Below are 13,872 nucleotides of genomic sequence, written 5' to 3'. Positions count from 1 at the left end.
GCTAGCGCTATGGATATTAGGCTACCTCCAGCCTCGTTCGCCACACCACTAACACCCTGCTAACTTCCCGATGAACACTCCGAACCCGTGAAACATTATTCCCACCAGTGACATTGGGCAAACGATTCAACGTTTGTGCTTGGTGTAAGCTAAACTATGGAGTAAACTCTCACTTTGTCCAGCTGCATCATTGCAAGGCAGGGACGCATCTGAAGCCTCACTAAACGAATCACCGTCATTTTCTGAAGGCAGATATTCCCCTTCAGAATCAGGGTCCGCGAATAGAAGACCCAACACTTCATTTCAGGTAAACTTTTTTGATGCCATTAGACGATAATCTAATGCAAATACTCGCTGACGTTGACAATATCGCTCTGACAAAGTGGCTCACACGCACACTAGCTCTGGTATTTCATGCACTGATTCAATGCGCTGTAGCTAGAAAGTTTTGTTTAAAGCGTGTCCTTTTTTCGACTCGGGGATGACGTATGACATGTCTGCCATCTAGTGGAGTGGAAGTCGAACGAAATATGACACCCTATTTGACTAAATCGGCCGTTTTATTCAGTACCGCATCTTGTCGACTATAGTCGACTGTGGCGCCTAGAGGGTTAAAAAGGGCCGCACTTTGGCAATGTTTCTCAAGTGGAAATAGGCTGTCTGAGTAACTTTACTGATATGGGGCTTAAAACTTAACTCTGCATCTAAGATGACACCGAGCCTTGTTACTTTTGGTTTGACCTGGTGTGCCAAGTTCCCCAGATTACTAAGAATAATATCTCGCTTTAGTTTTGGTCCAACCAGAAGTACCTCTGTTTTGTCATCATTTAGTTTCAAAAAGTTTTTGCTCATCCACTGATTAATGGAGGTTAGGCATGCAGTGAGGGAGCATCTGGGTTAGTTGGCGCCACAGAAATATACAATTGGGTATCATCTGCGTAGCTGTGGAAGTTTACATTATGCTGACTTATGACGTTTCCCAATGGAAGCATATATAGAGAAAATAGCAGGGGACCAAGGCAGCTCCCCTGGGCCACACCAAAAGGCAAGTCATGTTTTTCAGATACATGATCTCCTAGACTGATATAAAAATCTCTGCCAGTAATGTAGGTTTGAAACCAGTTTAGAGCATTATCAGAGAGACCCACCCACTTCGCAAGGCGGTGAATTAGGATGCTATGATCAATGGTGTCAAATGCCGCACTCAAATCCAGAAGAATAAGGATTGAGACTTTGTTTGAGTCAGTAGCTAGTCTGAGATCATTGACTATTTTTACTAGAGCCGTTTCTGTGCTGTGATTTGATCTAAAACCTGATTGGAATTTTTCAAGGATAGTGTTTTCGTTGAGGAAGGTATTTTTCTTAGAGAGGATGCCTGACTGAGTGTATCAAAAGGTGTTTGATGCAATAGCCTATCAATAGTAGAGAACAACACCCTAGAGTTTCCACTGTTTTCAGCAATTACCTTAGAGAAGTGGTTCCTCCTCTCATATAATTTGCTATTTTTTCTTTTAGAATGGCACGGTGAACCTGTAACTTAGTTTTTCTCCATGTTCTCTCAGCTTTTCTACATGATCTTTTTAGATCATGGATATTTTTGTTCATCCAAGGTGTCAGTTTGCTACAGGGCCTTTTTTTAGTCTTTAAGGGTGCCACACTGTCAAGCAGAGCGTCTAATTCACGATTGAGAGCCTCTACCATTTGATCAATGGGATGATGTAAAATATCTAAATTTATGGAGTCTATAAGAGCTATGAACTGCTGTTCTGCTCTAATGTCCAAGAGTCGCGATTTGATTGCAATTTCGGGATGAATTTTTGGAGTATGTAGTACTATATTAAAAGATACACAATGATGATCAGACATATTTATATCATTTACTGATAAGTCTGTGACTTCTATCCCTCTAGAAATGACTAGATCGAGGGTGTTGCCAAGGTTGTGGGTGGGTCCTGCAACATGCTGCTTTAGCTCTAAACTGTCCAACGCATTAAGGAACTTACTGGCTTTAGCATCAGTTGTCTTATTGACATGAATATTGAAGTCGCCATTTACAATTATCCGATCATAGCTAGTGATGATGAGCGACATAAGTTCAGAAAACTGGTCGAGAAAGCCAGTCCATAGTTTAGGAGGGCGGTATAAGGTTAATAGAAGTACAGCTGGGTCAGCCTTCAGAGTGAGGGCAATATACTCAAAGGAAGCGAATTCGCCAAAGTTGACTCTAGTGCAACTATATTTGTTTGAGAGAATGGAGGCAATTCCACCACCTCGTTTGCCTTGTCTAATTGAGTGGAAGAAATTATAATTTGGGGGACAAGTCTCAACAAGAACAGCTTCGCTGTCTGAAGTCAGCCAGGTTTCAACAAGAAACAGAAAATCCAATTTTTTTTTCACTAATAAAATCATTGATTGCAAAGGTTTTGGTAGTAAGTGCACCTATATTTAGTAAACCCATGTTAGCTGAAAATGCCTCTGGCTTTTGAGGAATATGCTGAGGAATATGCTGAGGTATGGAAAGAATATTTGTTAGGTTTCTAGTTTTAAATTTGTCTTTTCTTTTTACTATACGTTGGGTAGAAATCAATGTTGGAATAGAACTATAAGCATAAGTCATGCTATTGCATGACGCAGCTTGATCTATGGTAGTAGTATTGTATGTTACCCTGCAGAAAACATTCTCAGACCCATCCACATGTATAATGCCATTCGAATCAATACCTGGGGGGCGTGAATCTGTAATATTTTCTACAGAATGTCAATGCCTCAGTGTGGACGCTATGTTGTCAGAGAGTAGCCTGGCTCCATGTTGGTTTGGGTGGAGACCATCACGCTTCAGCATACTGGGCCTCTCCCAGAACAAGCCCCAGTTGTTGACATAGGGGATGCTTAGGGAAGCGCAGTAGCGTTTGAGCCAGGTGTGGAGATCGAACAGTCTGGACCATCTCTCAGCACCTTTTCTGTAGGTAGGGAGAGGCCCAGAGATGACAAAGCGTTTTTCTGTGCCCATCAGAGTGGTGATGAGAGTTTTGTAGTTTTCCTGCAGTGCTACTGACTGCTTATCTCTGATGTCGTTCGTGCCCACGTGTACGATGATGTTGTTGACCTTGGTGTGGCAGGCCAGGATGCTTGGGAGTTTCTGCTGGATGTCAAGGACCTTGGCACCAGGGAAGCAGTAGACCTTGGAGGGACCGCTACATGATGGGGGAATGCAGAGGTCTCTAACCATGGAACTGCCGATGACCAGGGTGGAGGTTGATGAGGTCCGGGGAGGAGGGGGTCGGGGGGGGCGCCGACTTTGAGGAGGGACCAGGATGGTTGTCTCGGGGCTGGAGGGGCTCCTCATCCTCGGTCAGAATGGCATAGCGATTTTCCAGTCGTATAGGTTGGGCTGGGCCTGAGTGCCGTCCGGACCGTCTGCCGTGCTTGTGATGCTTGCTTCTACGCCATGGCTCAGGCTGGTGTGGAGTGGAGCTGGCCAGCAGAGCAGGCTTGGTTCTCAGCAGAGGCCGGGGAGAGGCAACAGGGACAGAAGTTGCATTAGTGCATGGCATGGTTAAAGTATTGGAGGACAGAGTGAAATCAGGGCATCTGGCATTTGTGTGTGTAAGAGAGGTAACGTTACTTACGGAGAGAATGGTGTCGAGGAACTGTTCATCCTTCTCAATCTGATGGAGGGTCGCTATTCTGGCTTCGAGTTCCACTATCTTTTCGCTGAGAAGGACGCATGAGTCGCAGCCTGGTGCACAGCTGAGGGGAGGCATCGTGTCGCGGCGAGGGCTCGTCGGTGCCAACTGTCTTTTAAACGTTTGTTTGCTAGTTGGCTAGCAACAGCGATATCGTGCAGTTCCTTGATAACTCGAACACAGGTAGCGGGTAAGTAATCTGAGAAGATCTCACTTTTATATTGAGTCACTAGTTTTGAGAGACGTTAGAAGGAATTTGATGCTTTCTTCTTCCAGATAGCGTTTCCTTGGCCCGGTATTATTTGCAGCCCTTGATACTGGCTTAACGTTTAACGTTAACGTTTGACAGAAAAGTTTGGCGATCAAGGTCATAGAGTCCGATAATCCAAAGCCTCGAGCAACAACAGTTTATGCAACAGTTTGTTCACGAGATATAATCGGTAGCCAGTAAATCCGTAGAAAGTAGATGGTAACAAGGAGATTTAAGATAGATAAGTTTGGAAGTTTAGGTAGTTACATACGGAGCACGCCGACCGGAACCGGAAATGCCACCAAAATGATATTTGATATATCATTTTGATGTATATTTGACATATATCATATTGATGTATATTTGAGACATGCATTTCTGAAACCCATTGCATCACCATAAGATATAAACTTTGCATAAAACCCTGTTGTATACAATCTTTTACTTGTCTTCTGCCCCCTGTTGGATACCTTTTGCACTACAACAATTCTGACGTGGTTTATTAGAATTCAAAATGGCGGAATCTCATTAGCACCCTGCTGATTATGTAAAGGTCAAGGATATTGGTAATTTGATAATTTTATGGTGAGATTTACCTTTACATATTTATCAATATTTTAAGATAAAAAAATTGCTTTGTTCAAAAAACTTAAAATGTCTTAAAAGTTTAACATTTAGTTTGGTGTAAAATCGAGCAGAAAATGTTTGTATCAAAATTAATACAGCAGGTATTAAGTGGGAAATCCTTCAATGGACATAGTTAGTTTCTGGATGCTATATGTATATTATGTCTTCCATAGTCCATAATACAGTGTTTGATATTTACATGTGATATTTACAACAAATAATTTATACCTCTTATTCATAATTCAAACATATCTATGCTATGGCTAATTTATAGATGGCTAACCTGGGCACAACGACAACCGTGCAAGCACTGCAAAGAAACTGTGTTCTGTGTAAAATGCAATGTCCACCTCTGCCTAAACAAAGAACTGTTTCCTTGCGTACCATTTGGCAAAGTAAAAAAAAGAAAAGACTGACAAAAAAAACAAAAAAAAAAACACACTTGCTAATTATTTTTGTTATTTATTTATTTTGTTAAAGGGCCTAATAAAGACTTCCGATTTAAAAAAAATTGAATTTTCTGTCCATTATTTCTTGGTTTAGGCATTAAATTAAGAGCCTCGAAATGTCTCCAGCATTTCATATCGAAACGACTTTACTCTGGGCACTACTCTTAATCATAGACTGTAAAAGAGAGAGAGACAGTTTGTTTATCACTCTGTAAAGCGCCATGAGACATGTGCAATGTTTTGGCGCTCTATAAGTGATATTATTAAAAGAAATGGACCAACAGATCCCATAGACTTTGACGAAGACAAGTGAAGTCAAATAGAAGCACTATTCCAGTTGAGGGCTGAGTGTATTGCACAGCCTCAAATTGAGTTTAACGACGTAGATGTGACGTTGGCAACCTGTCTACCAATCTCTTCTGTGTGTGTAACCAAGGCCGTAATTCATCCGCCGCTCGCTTAGCTCAACGCTCTAACCACTGAGCTAAAAGCCCAGGCTCCCAACTCAGCGGCTAGTGTTCTTACGGTTAAGGGTGTGAGGATTTACATGGGCAACTACACTGTAACAAGATTCTGTGATTTTTACAGCATCACTGCTGTTTTTGAGAAAAATGTGTTTTTGTGAATACAGTATGTTGCTGTGGTTTCGCTATGAATTATGGTCAAACTACAGTAATACAAATTTGCTGTGAATCATAACACAGTAATAAATCTGACTCCTCCCTCACTTGTCAGCTTTTTGAAAATTTTGAAAAAACATGGCGGAAAATCAGTTGGGGTTTTCTGTTTTCTTTTTGCACATAAATACAAAGTTAAGCTCCCAGATAGCAAGGTGACATTGATATTATGTTGATTTTCCATCCAAATCATCATTTTGAAAAGATATTGAAAAGTCATGGATTTATGGTTTACTGGGAAATTTTGACGTGGTGATTGAAAAGTGCACCGCGCAACGACGTTTGAACTGTCTGGCGGGAGATCATTTTTGAGCAACAGTTCAGTCAGAGTCAGACCAACGGTGTTCAGCACTCTTACAAGTTCGCAGCTCCACCTTAATGGTAAGCAAGCATTTATTTATGTAACGTTAATGTTTCATTGTGAAATTGTACTACATTAAATTCGGGCATGTGTACAGTCTATGTACGTTGTACTGTCTAACTTACAAACTCATCCATGCTTGTTGGATCAACTAAGTAAGTAACGTTAGGCTAGCTATCATTGTTGCTGTTGCTGTGGCATTAATGTTAAAGGGGTCATAGAATGCAAAACCGAGTTTACCTCGTCATAGATGAATAGCGATAGTTCAGTGGGTGAAATGGACATACAGAGAACTTCAAAACCCCATCGACACCTCCTTTCTATGCAAATCTCACAATTCGAAACTCCCGCCATAAAACGGGCTAATCCCAACGAAGCTCCTAGTTTACGCAAACTCGCAGGTGGTACCTTATTTGGCTCTGGCCTGTACATTTGTCGCGCCTCAAAATTTACATACAGACCAGCCCACTGGTGCTCTGAGCCCAGGAACGTGAATGGAGAGCGAAGATGAGACAAACATTAGTTTAGCTGCCTCCTCGTTTACTTCCACAGAAATTATAAAGCAGACAGTTCAGGGCTTAAATTTCATTGCGGGTATTGCGCATAATTTGTTCAAGTCCCGCAACTCTAGCCATCATAATGCGAGAAATTCCCGCATACACTTTTACAGCCTGTCTGATGACGTTAATATAGCCTAATCATTAAGTGGCGTGAATGCGGTGCTATTGACCGGACTGATCAACTACCGAGTTGAATTGAACATAGCCTCATGCAGACGCACACACACACGGAGAGAGAGAGAGAGAGAGAGAGAACCACTTTGCGCTTACGCAAATAGGCTACGCTACCATGGCAAACTTTTACATCAGGAAAGAGCTCCTTGGTAACTATCCTGCTAGCTCAGGTCACGTCAACACTTGATCCCAGAAAGATTGTCTTCGACATGTCAACATTTATTGTATCTAATGACATAGAAAACATAATGATTTGCATACACATACCGCACTATGCACAACTTTTATTCACTAGCGACTACAGCCTAAAACCGTCAGGTTGAAGGGGGGCTAATTACTCCATAGAATTACTCTCAGGTATTTTCTTAAAGTGACAGGCACTCAATTACACCTACTCATCACCAATGTGCACTCAATTGGACCTACACACCACATTAAAGATATGCCTAAGTGTTATAGGTTAAACGTCAATATGAGGCATTCAAATGACTAAATGTGTTTAGCTAGTAGTAATTACTAGTAAAATGCTATACTTTAAAAAATGCATTATTAAATAAATACACTCTATATGAATTCAAAAATATATGATAGAAACATATCACATAAGCTATCATTTTCAGTGTGTGTTTGTGTGTGTGGAGAGAGTCAAGCAGAATCTAGGATGTCCACTGTTGTGAATGATCCCACTACAGTATATATTACTGATGACGTCAGGGTGGTGGGGGCCCCAAAATCAAACACTTTTTTAAAAAAAGTATCGAAGTATTGAAATCGCAATTCTTGACTTGGTATCAGAATCGACCCCCCCTCCCCCCCAAATTGTGTAAATCCCCCCTACATGAATAACCTAAGGGGGGAATTCCCCCCCATTTTGAAAAATGAATTTTAAGCCCTGCACTTCTTCAAGGATATCGAAAATAAGCCACGGTCGTAAATGCAGTGTTCCAGGCTGAAACTTGGGCTACAAAGAAAAAGGAGACTTTCCATTGTCTTCCCAAGGATTCAAAAGTTCGAGGGCCATGGATAATGTTTTTCTACCAGAAGATCACTGCAAAGTTCGACACTCCGTTATTAATTTGCAAAACATTTCGCCGAAGACAGTTTTCAAAACCTTGGACAGCTTAAAGCAGGATTTGCTACGCTGCCGTTACTGAAACGAGGGGCTGTTCCGACCGTAAGGTCATCACAACCGCATGCTGTAAGTATTATTTTGTCGCTAAGCAGTTATTAGCCATGCTAACGTGTATCTAGCAAGTAGAATGTGTGATTTAGTTCATTGGCAAGGATATTGAATTTTCCTGTGTGTCATTCGGATAAAACCTGTGTTGTCATGTTAACCTACATTTTACTATGCATGTTTGTCGAGATCTCTGACAGGTTATGTTCTCAGTAAGATAGCTAACTGAAGCTGAGTAACACGATAGTTTGGTTGCTAAGCTGTAATATAATCCACATACGTTTTTGACCTCAGAAGTGGAAACAACTTCACGTTATCAATTCAAATGAAATCTAGTCGATATGTTGAAAACCGTGTTGTCTAAATACAATGGGTTTATTTGCACGTTCTTATTTTAGAACATTACAAGAACAATAACATGACAAACGCAGCATGCCAAACAGATGCTCCAAGTGTGGCATCTTGCTGGGCTTAGAATATTAGCAAATGCTTTTGCTGTGAGTTAACAGCTTGGTGTGTGCATGCAAAAGTGACTTTCACTTGTTACAACATTTCTGTTGTTTGGTTTAGGTTTTTTCTTGCAGCCATGCAAACGTGTAACAGTATAGGCACTAAAAAGAACTTATCGATTCACACACAACAGGCTGACTTAGACCTGATGCTACTGGTGTCAAAATCATCATCAGTACTGTAAACAAAGCACAATGTTCAGGGCCATACAATTTGTTTATTGTACAGTATACAGCCTACAATGCACTGTATTACAGTATCCAATATCCAAAAGTCCTCTTTCTTGTCCTCTTCGAGATCATCAAAGACCCTCTACCTGATTGGGATGCCGTCATAGCGGATTCCTGTGCCCCAGGACTTGTGTGCTCAGCTTGACAGACCTTCCATGGAGGATGCTGTTGCTGAACATGTGTCACGGTTCAGTCGACAAGGGGTCTGAATCCAACGTACTGCCCTGAAGTATCCGGATGCTCCCTCCATATGCGTAGCACCACACACGAGGGGATCATGACACGGACGCTTCTTCTAAGGAAACCCAAGCATCTGCTCACAAAAGACCTGTAGGCCAAGTCACTTCATTGCCTGCAACGAGAACAGGGTGGAAAAGCACATTTTTTACTATTTATTTTTTAATCTTTTACATTAGAGTATCACTGGACGATTGTTGAAAAAAAAAAAATAAAGTTTGTCATTTTGTGGTGTTGATCAAACTGTTTTTGCAATATGCTGAACCAATAATGAATGTGTATTGGTTAAAAATATTTTATATACTGGTATATACTATAACTGCTAACACTTGTATCAGATTGTCCTCACCTTTCCATCCCTCTGATTCTCAAACGGCCATGGTCAGCTCTGTAAATATTCATTGCATTTTGCAAAGAATAAATATAGAGGCGCAACAGATCGAGGCCATGATGGTCATTCAGGTCAGCTCCTCAGGAACCTTCTTTTCATAACCTGTAAAAACAAACAATGTCGCTGCTGTTATTTCGTAATTTTGAATGAGCAGGAAGCACAAAGTAGCTTAAGTAAATGTCTCCAGTTTTAGTTACCAGAGTTGTAAGATCACATGGAAAGAAGGTAATAATCTCAACCAGATGTCAGCAGGATAGCTACAAGATTACATTAGACCTACTGACTGTACCTACTGTATTTTAAACAGTGATATCTATAGGATTTTTGATTATTGTACTCTACTCCATGGTACTATGTAAATTGCCCCTTGGGGATAAATAAAAGTGTTTTTGAATTGACACAAACAAGAGTAGGCCTAGTAATATTTTCGTTGACCTCGTTTCACTTCAGCCATAGGCAACAAACTGCACAGAGCTCCTGCCCAGCTGTACGATCATACATTACTACATGGAAAGAAAGTAAAAATCTCGATAATCAGATGACTTAATCAGCAGGATAGTAGTTACACGAGTACATTAGACCTACTGACACAAACGTAATATTTTCATTGACGCGAGCAGTAGGCTACTCGTTTCACTTCAGCCATATAGCCTACGAACTGCACAGAGCTTCTGTCCAGCTAACTGGACGTCCTGTTGTAAGATTGCATATTACCACTACAATAATGTATGTACTGTACCTCCTAATCAGATGACCTATTCAGCAGGAGAATATACTTACTGACTAAAACGAGTACTTTCCTTGCAAGCAGCACTCCTTTCACTACAGCATAGCCTGAACTGCCCACGACTGGCTACAAACTTTTCAGCTAGCTTCTAACTGGACATCTTGACAAAAATTGCACAAGGGTACAAGTTGTAAAACATTTGTTTGTGTGCAAAATAATAACTTCTGTTGCTTACAATGCTAAAAACGAACCTAATACAATGTTTAGCTTAGTCTACGACACTACTGGCGAGTATTGCACTAGTATTACAGCTAGCTAACTGGGCTAGCATCTACGTGTGGCAAACTCAAGTAAATGACAAAACTTACTACTCTGAAGTAGTCATTTCCAATCTATGGGCGACTGGTTGCTCCTCTATTTCAGATGCTTCCTCTGATTCAGGGTCAAATATACTGTTCATCAACATGTCTCCATAGTATTTCCATATTGGCTGTTTCAGTGAGTGCTGTCGGGTCACGTTTGCGTCTTTGCTCCGGAGCGTCGCTCGTTGTAAACCAACCAATCACCACTCAGTTCATCTAAATATTCATGAGCATACCATAAAAGGAAGAAAACCTCTCGTTTCATTCTAGGGCTTTTAACCAGGCTTGCATTAGGGCGCATAGAACAGCACATATGCCATTTTCAGCCCAACCAATGTTACACACCCTATTCAGAGACCTTAAGGACCATCACAAAATACCCTATATCATCATTCTATCACCCCTTTAATGTAATATGTGACGTTAACGTTATGGCAGTCTCAATTATATTAGGCCTACCTTAGTTCTTAGTAAGTTACGGTTTATTATATTCATATAATTTATATAAAACATTCGCTAGTAGTGCTAGGCCTAGTATGTTACTGTTACAATGTTAGGCTGAAGATGATGTGCTGCTGGTTAACGTTAACGTGGAGGTTTAGGTGCTACCAGCTAACTTATGTAGTGCTAACGTTAACTCGTAATCATGTACGGTTTTGTGAGTTTAATAGGCTAACTTTAGCAATATTGATATAAGTTAACTTTAAGTCACATCTGACTATCATTAACCGTTGTTCGGACGAACAGCGCGAATGGCTGTTGCTGCAAGCAAACATCAATGAGCTCACCCAGCTGGCTAACGTTAAATACCTTGCGAAACTGAGTTATGCTAACACCATCTTCAGCCTGGCATTTTGACAGTAAACTCAAAAAACATACAGTATATATATATAAATGATTATTCTAAAGTTTCACTAGTAAGTAGCCTTCAGTTTCAGTTGAAAATTGTTATCTAACACTGTTTATCTTTTTTTCTTCTATTTCTGCTAGGTGCTGCTTTCACTCTGCTACTGGTGGTGGATCAGGCTGACTGCAACCGTTGGTCTAACGTTAGGATGCAGCACACGAGAATTTCTAAACGGAAAAAAGTGAATAAATGTACTTGCTTTTCAAACTGATAACAAGTTGTCAATGGTTATTTATGCAAGTTTGTGTAGCCTAAACCATACCTAGGCCTAGCCAAATTTATCCTGGCTGTAGATAAAGCAGGATGTGAATTTCCCAAAATTACTGTATATAATATTACAGCACTGGTATTACTACTGTACTTAGTTACAGTATGATCCATAAGTACTGTGATTAAAAATATGGTAGACAATTCAATACTGTATACATTACAGCACTGGTAGTACTACTGTAGTTTGCATTTACAGTATCAGGCATAGGTACTGTGATTTCATATACAGTAGGTGTACTGTAGAGTGAAATACAGCAACTTGCTGGTTATTTGCTGCCAGCAAGTTGCTGTAAATTTTACATTAAACTTTTTACAGTGTAGCATGCTAGCTCAGTTCGCTTCCGTGACAGAAATTCACATGGTCATATCATCGTTAGCCTATTTTGACAAAAACAGCTGCTACAGGGCCATAACGTGAGGTGCAAGGTAATGGAGCCTTTCATACATTGTTGTGTTTCTTTAAAAATAAACAGTGGACAAATAGAGTCTTCAGATGTAAAGTTATTTGCTGTCACAGTGACACAAAAAATGAATGGGATTCAATGGAATGCTAGCAGTAGGTGATGGCTTGGAATGACCAGAGATGTTCTAATGAGGAGACACAGCACTCCAAAAAAGCCTCCATAGAAATGCATGGGGTTAGTTTGTAACGCCAATATGGCACTTCTACCTAGCTCGGGTTGCTGCAGCCAACAGCTAAAGCTACCAGGCAGCTACAGTGGGGCTCATCCCTATGTTCCCCGCTCGGGCTTAGGGTTATGGGTAGGGTTTCAAAAAAGGGTCCTATGTTCCCCGGTTCCATACAAAGCGGGGAACATAGGACCTGGGGAAGATTAATACGCTCCCCTACAGTGCTATACTCTGGAGGTATGTTCTTGCTCATGCCAGAGTGTAGCACTGTAGCTGCCTGGCAGTTCTAGCTGATGGCTGCAGCAACGAGCTAGGTAGAAACGATTGTTTTCTGTTTTTTTTTCTGTACTGGCAGTACTCAGAAACAGACATGTGAAAAATCACCACAATTATCCTTTAATCTATTAAAAAAAAAACACATGGGCTCATTGTTCTCTATAAGATAGTCGGTATTTTAGCACTCTTTCCTTCTATTACACTTTCTGCACCCAATAATAATACTATTTCTTGATGCGGTATGAATTCATGACTAGATCTCCTCTCTACTGTAGCTTGAATGTCATTCGTTCTCATTTCTGTAAGTCTCTTTGGATAAACCGTCTGCTAAATGAATACATATAAATGAATGTTGTTTTAGCCGTTACAGTGCAACTGCTGTGTGTGTACTTGGTTCCTCTCTGCTAAGTGCTTCTCCAAATGCCTTTGCCTCTCATTTTCTCAGCAAGGTCGTCACGCTAACGTCACAGTCTACCCCCACTGACCCTCTGCTGGACCCCAGCCTTTCACATACGCACACTCATACACAAACAGACATGCACACACACACATAGACATGCATACATACACAGCCATGCACACGCACGCACGCAGGCTGACATGCACACACACACAGACATGCACACACAAACAAGCACACACACACAGACACAACTCACTCACAAACGTGCACACACACACACACTTACCCAAACATAGCACTGAAAAACGTTTTGAAAATGTCAGTATTAAATGCGTCAATGGAGTTGGGGTTCTGAATCACACATGTACATTGCCCTCTTCGCCATGATTTGACCTGCCATATCTCCCTCAATTTAGGTAACAGAGAAGTGGTTCTCATTGTTTTAAAGCTCTTTTCTAGCTCCACATCCTTTGTATGTACAACCCATGAACAGTAACCATCTCATAAAATGGCTCACATTTTTAGCTTATAATGTCATCAACATCTCCATAAAATGTTGCCTTTAATATTTATACAAAAAATAAATGTGCATGTCAGTTCTTTTTTCAGGTTTCTTCTATAACTGAATCAGCATTGCTTTCAAAATCTGTGGCAATGCAGTCCAGAAGTCCGATGATTTGACATAGACTAAGTCTAATACAGTCATATACCATACACAGACATAACACACACACATACAAACATACAAATACACACTAGCCTATAAACCCAAACAGTTCAACTAACTCAGTGGTTCTCAACCTTTTTTCAGTGATGTACCCCCTGTGAAATATTTTTTCAGCCAAGTACCCTCTAACCAGCGCAAAGCATATTTAGTTGAGAAAAAAAGACTTAAAGGAGAATTCCGGTGTGATATTGATCTAAAGTGTGTTGAAACATGATACCGAGTGTGAACGTATGTCTCATAG

At 40.7% G+C, this 13,872-nt stretch overlaps 1 long non-coding RNA gene across 1 annotated transcript; it reads right to left on the bottom strand.

Moving 5' to 3' along the window:
* Positions 1–8,862: 8,862 nt before the first annotated feature.
* Positions 8,863–10,562, bottom strand: LOC121697786. Its single transcript, XR_006026550.1, has 3 exons — positions 10,425–10,562; positions 9,288–9,431; positions 8,863–9,053 (listed from the first exon to the last, which is right to left on the bottom strand). It is a non-coding gene; the product is annotated as an uncharacterized LOC121697786 (long non-coding RNA).
* Positions 10,563–13,872: the final 3,310 nt, after the last annotated feature.

Source organism: Alosa sapidissima, chromosome 22 (genome assembly GCF_018492685.1).
Source record: "Alosa sapidissima isolate fAloSap1 chromosome 22, fAloSap1.pri, whole genome shotgun sequence".
NCBI classification, from domain to species: Eukaryota; Metazoa; Chordata; class Actinopteri; order Clupeiformes; family Clupeidae; genus Alosa; species Alosa sapidissima.
This window is presented reverse-complemented; position numbering and strand designations above follow the sequence as displayed.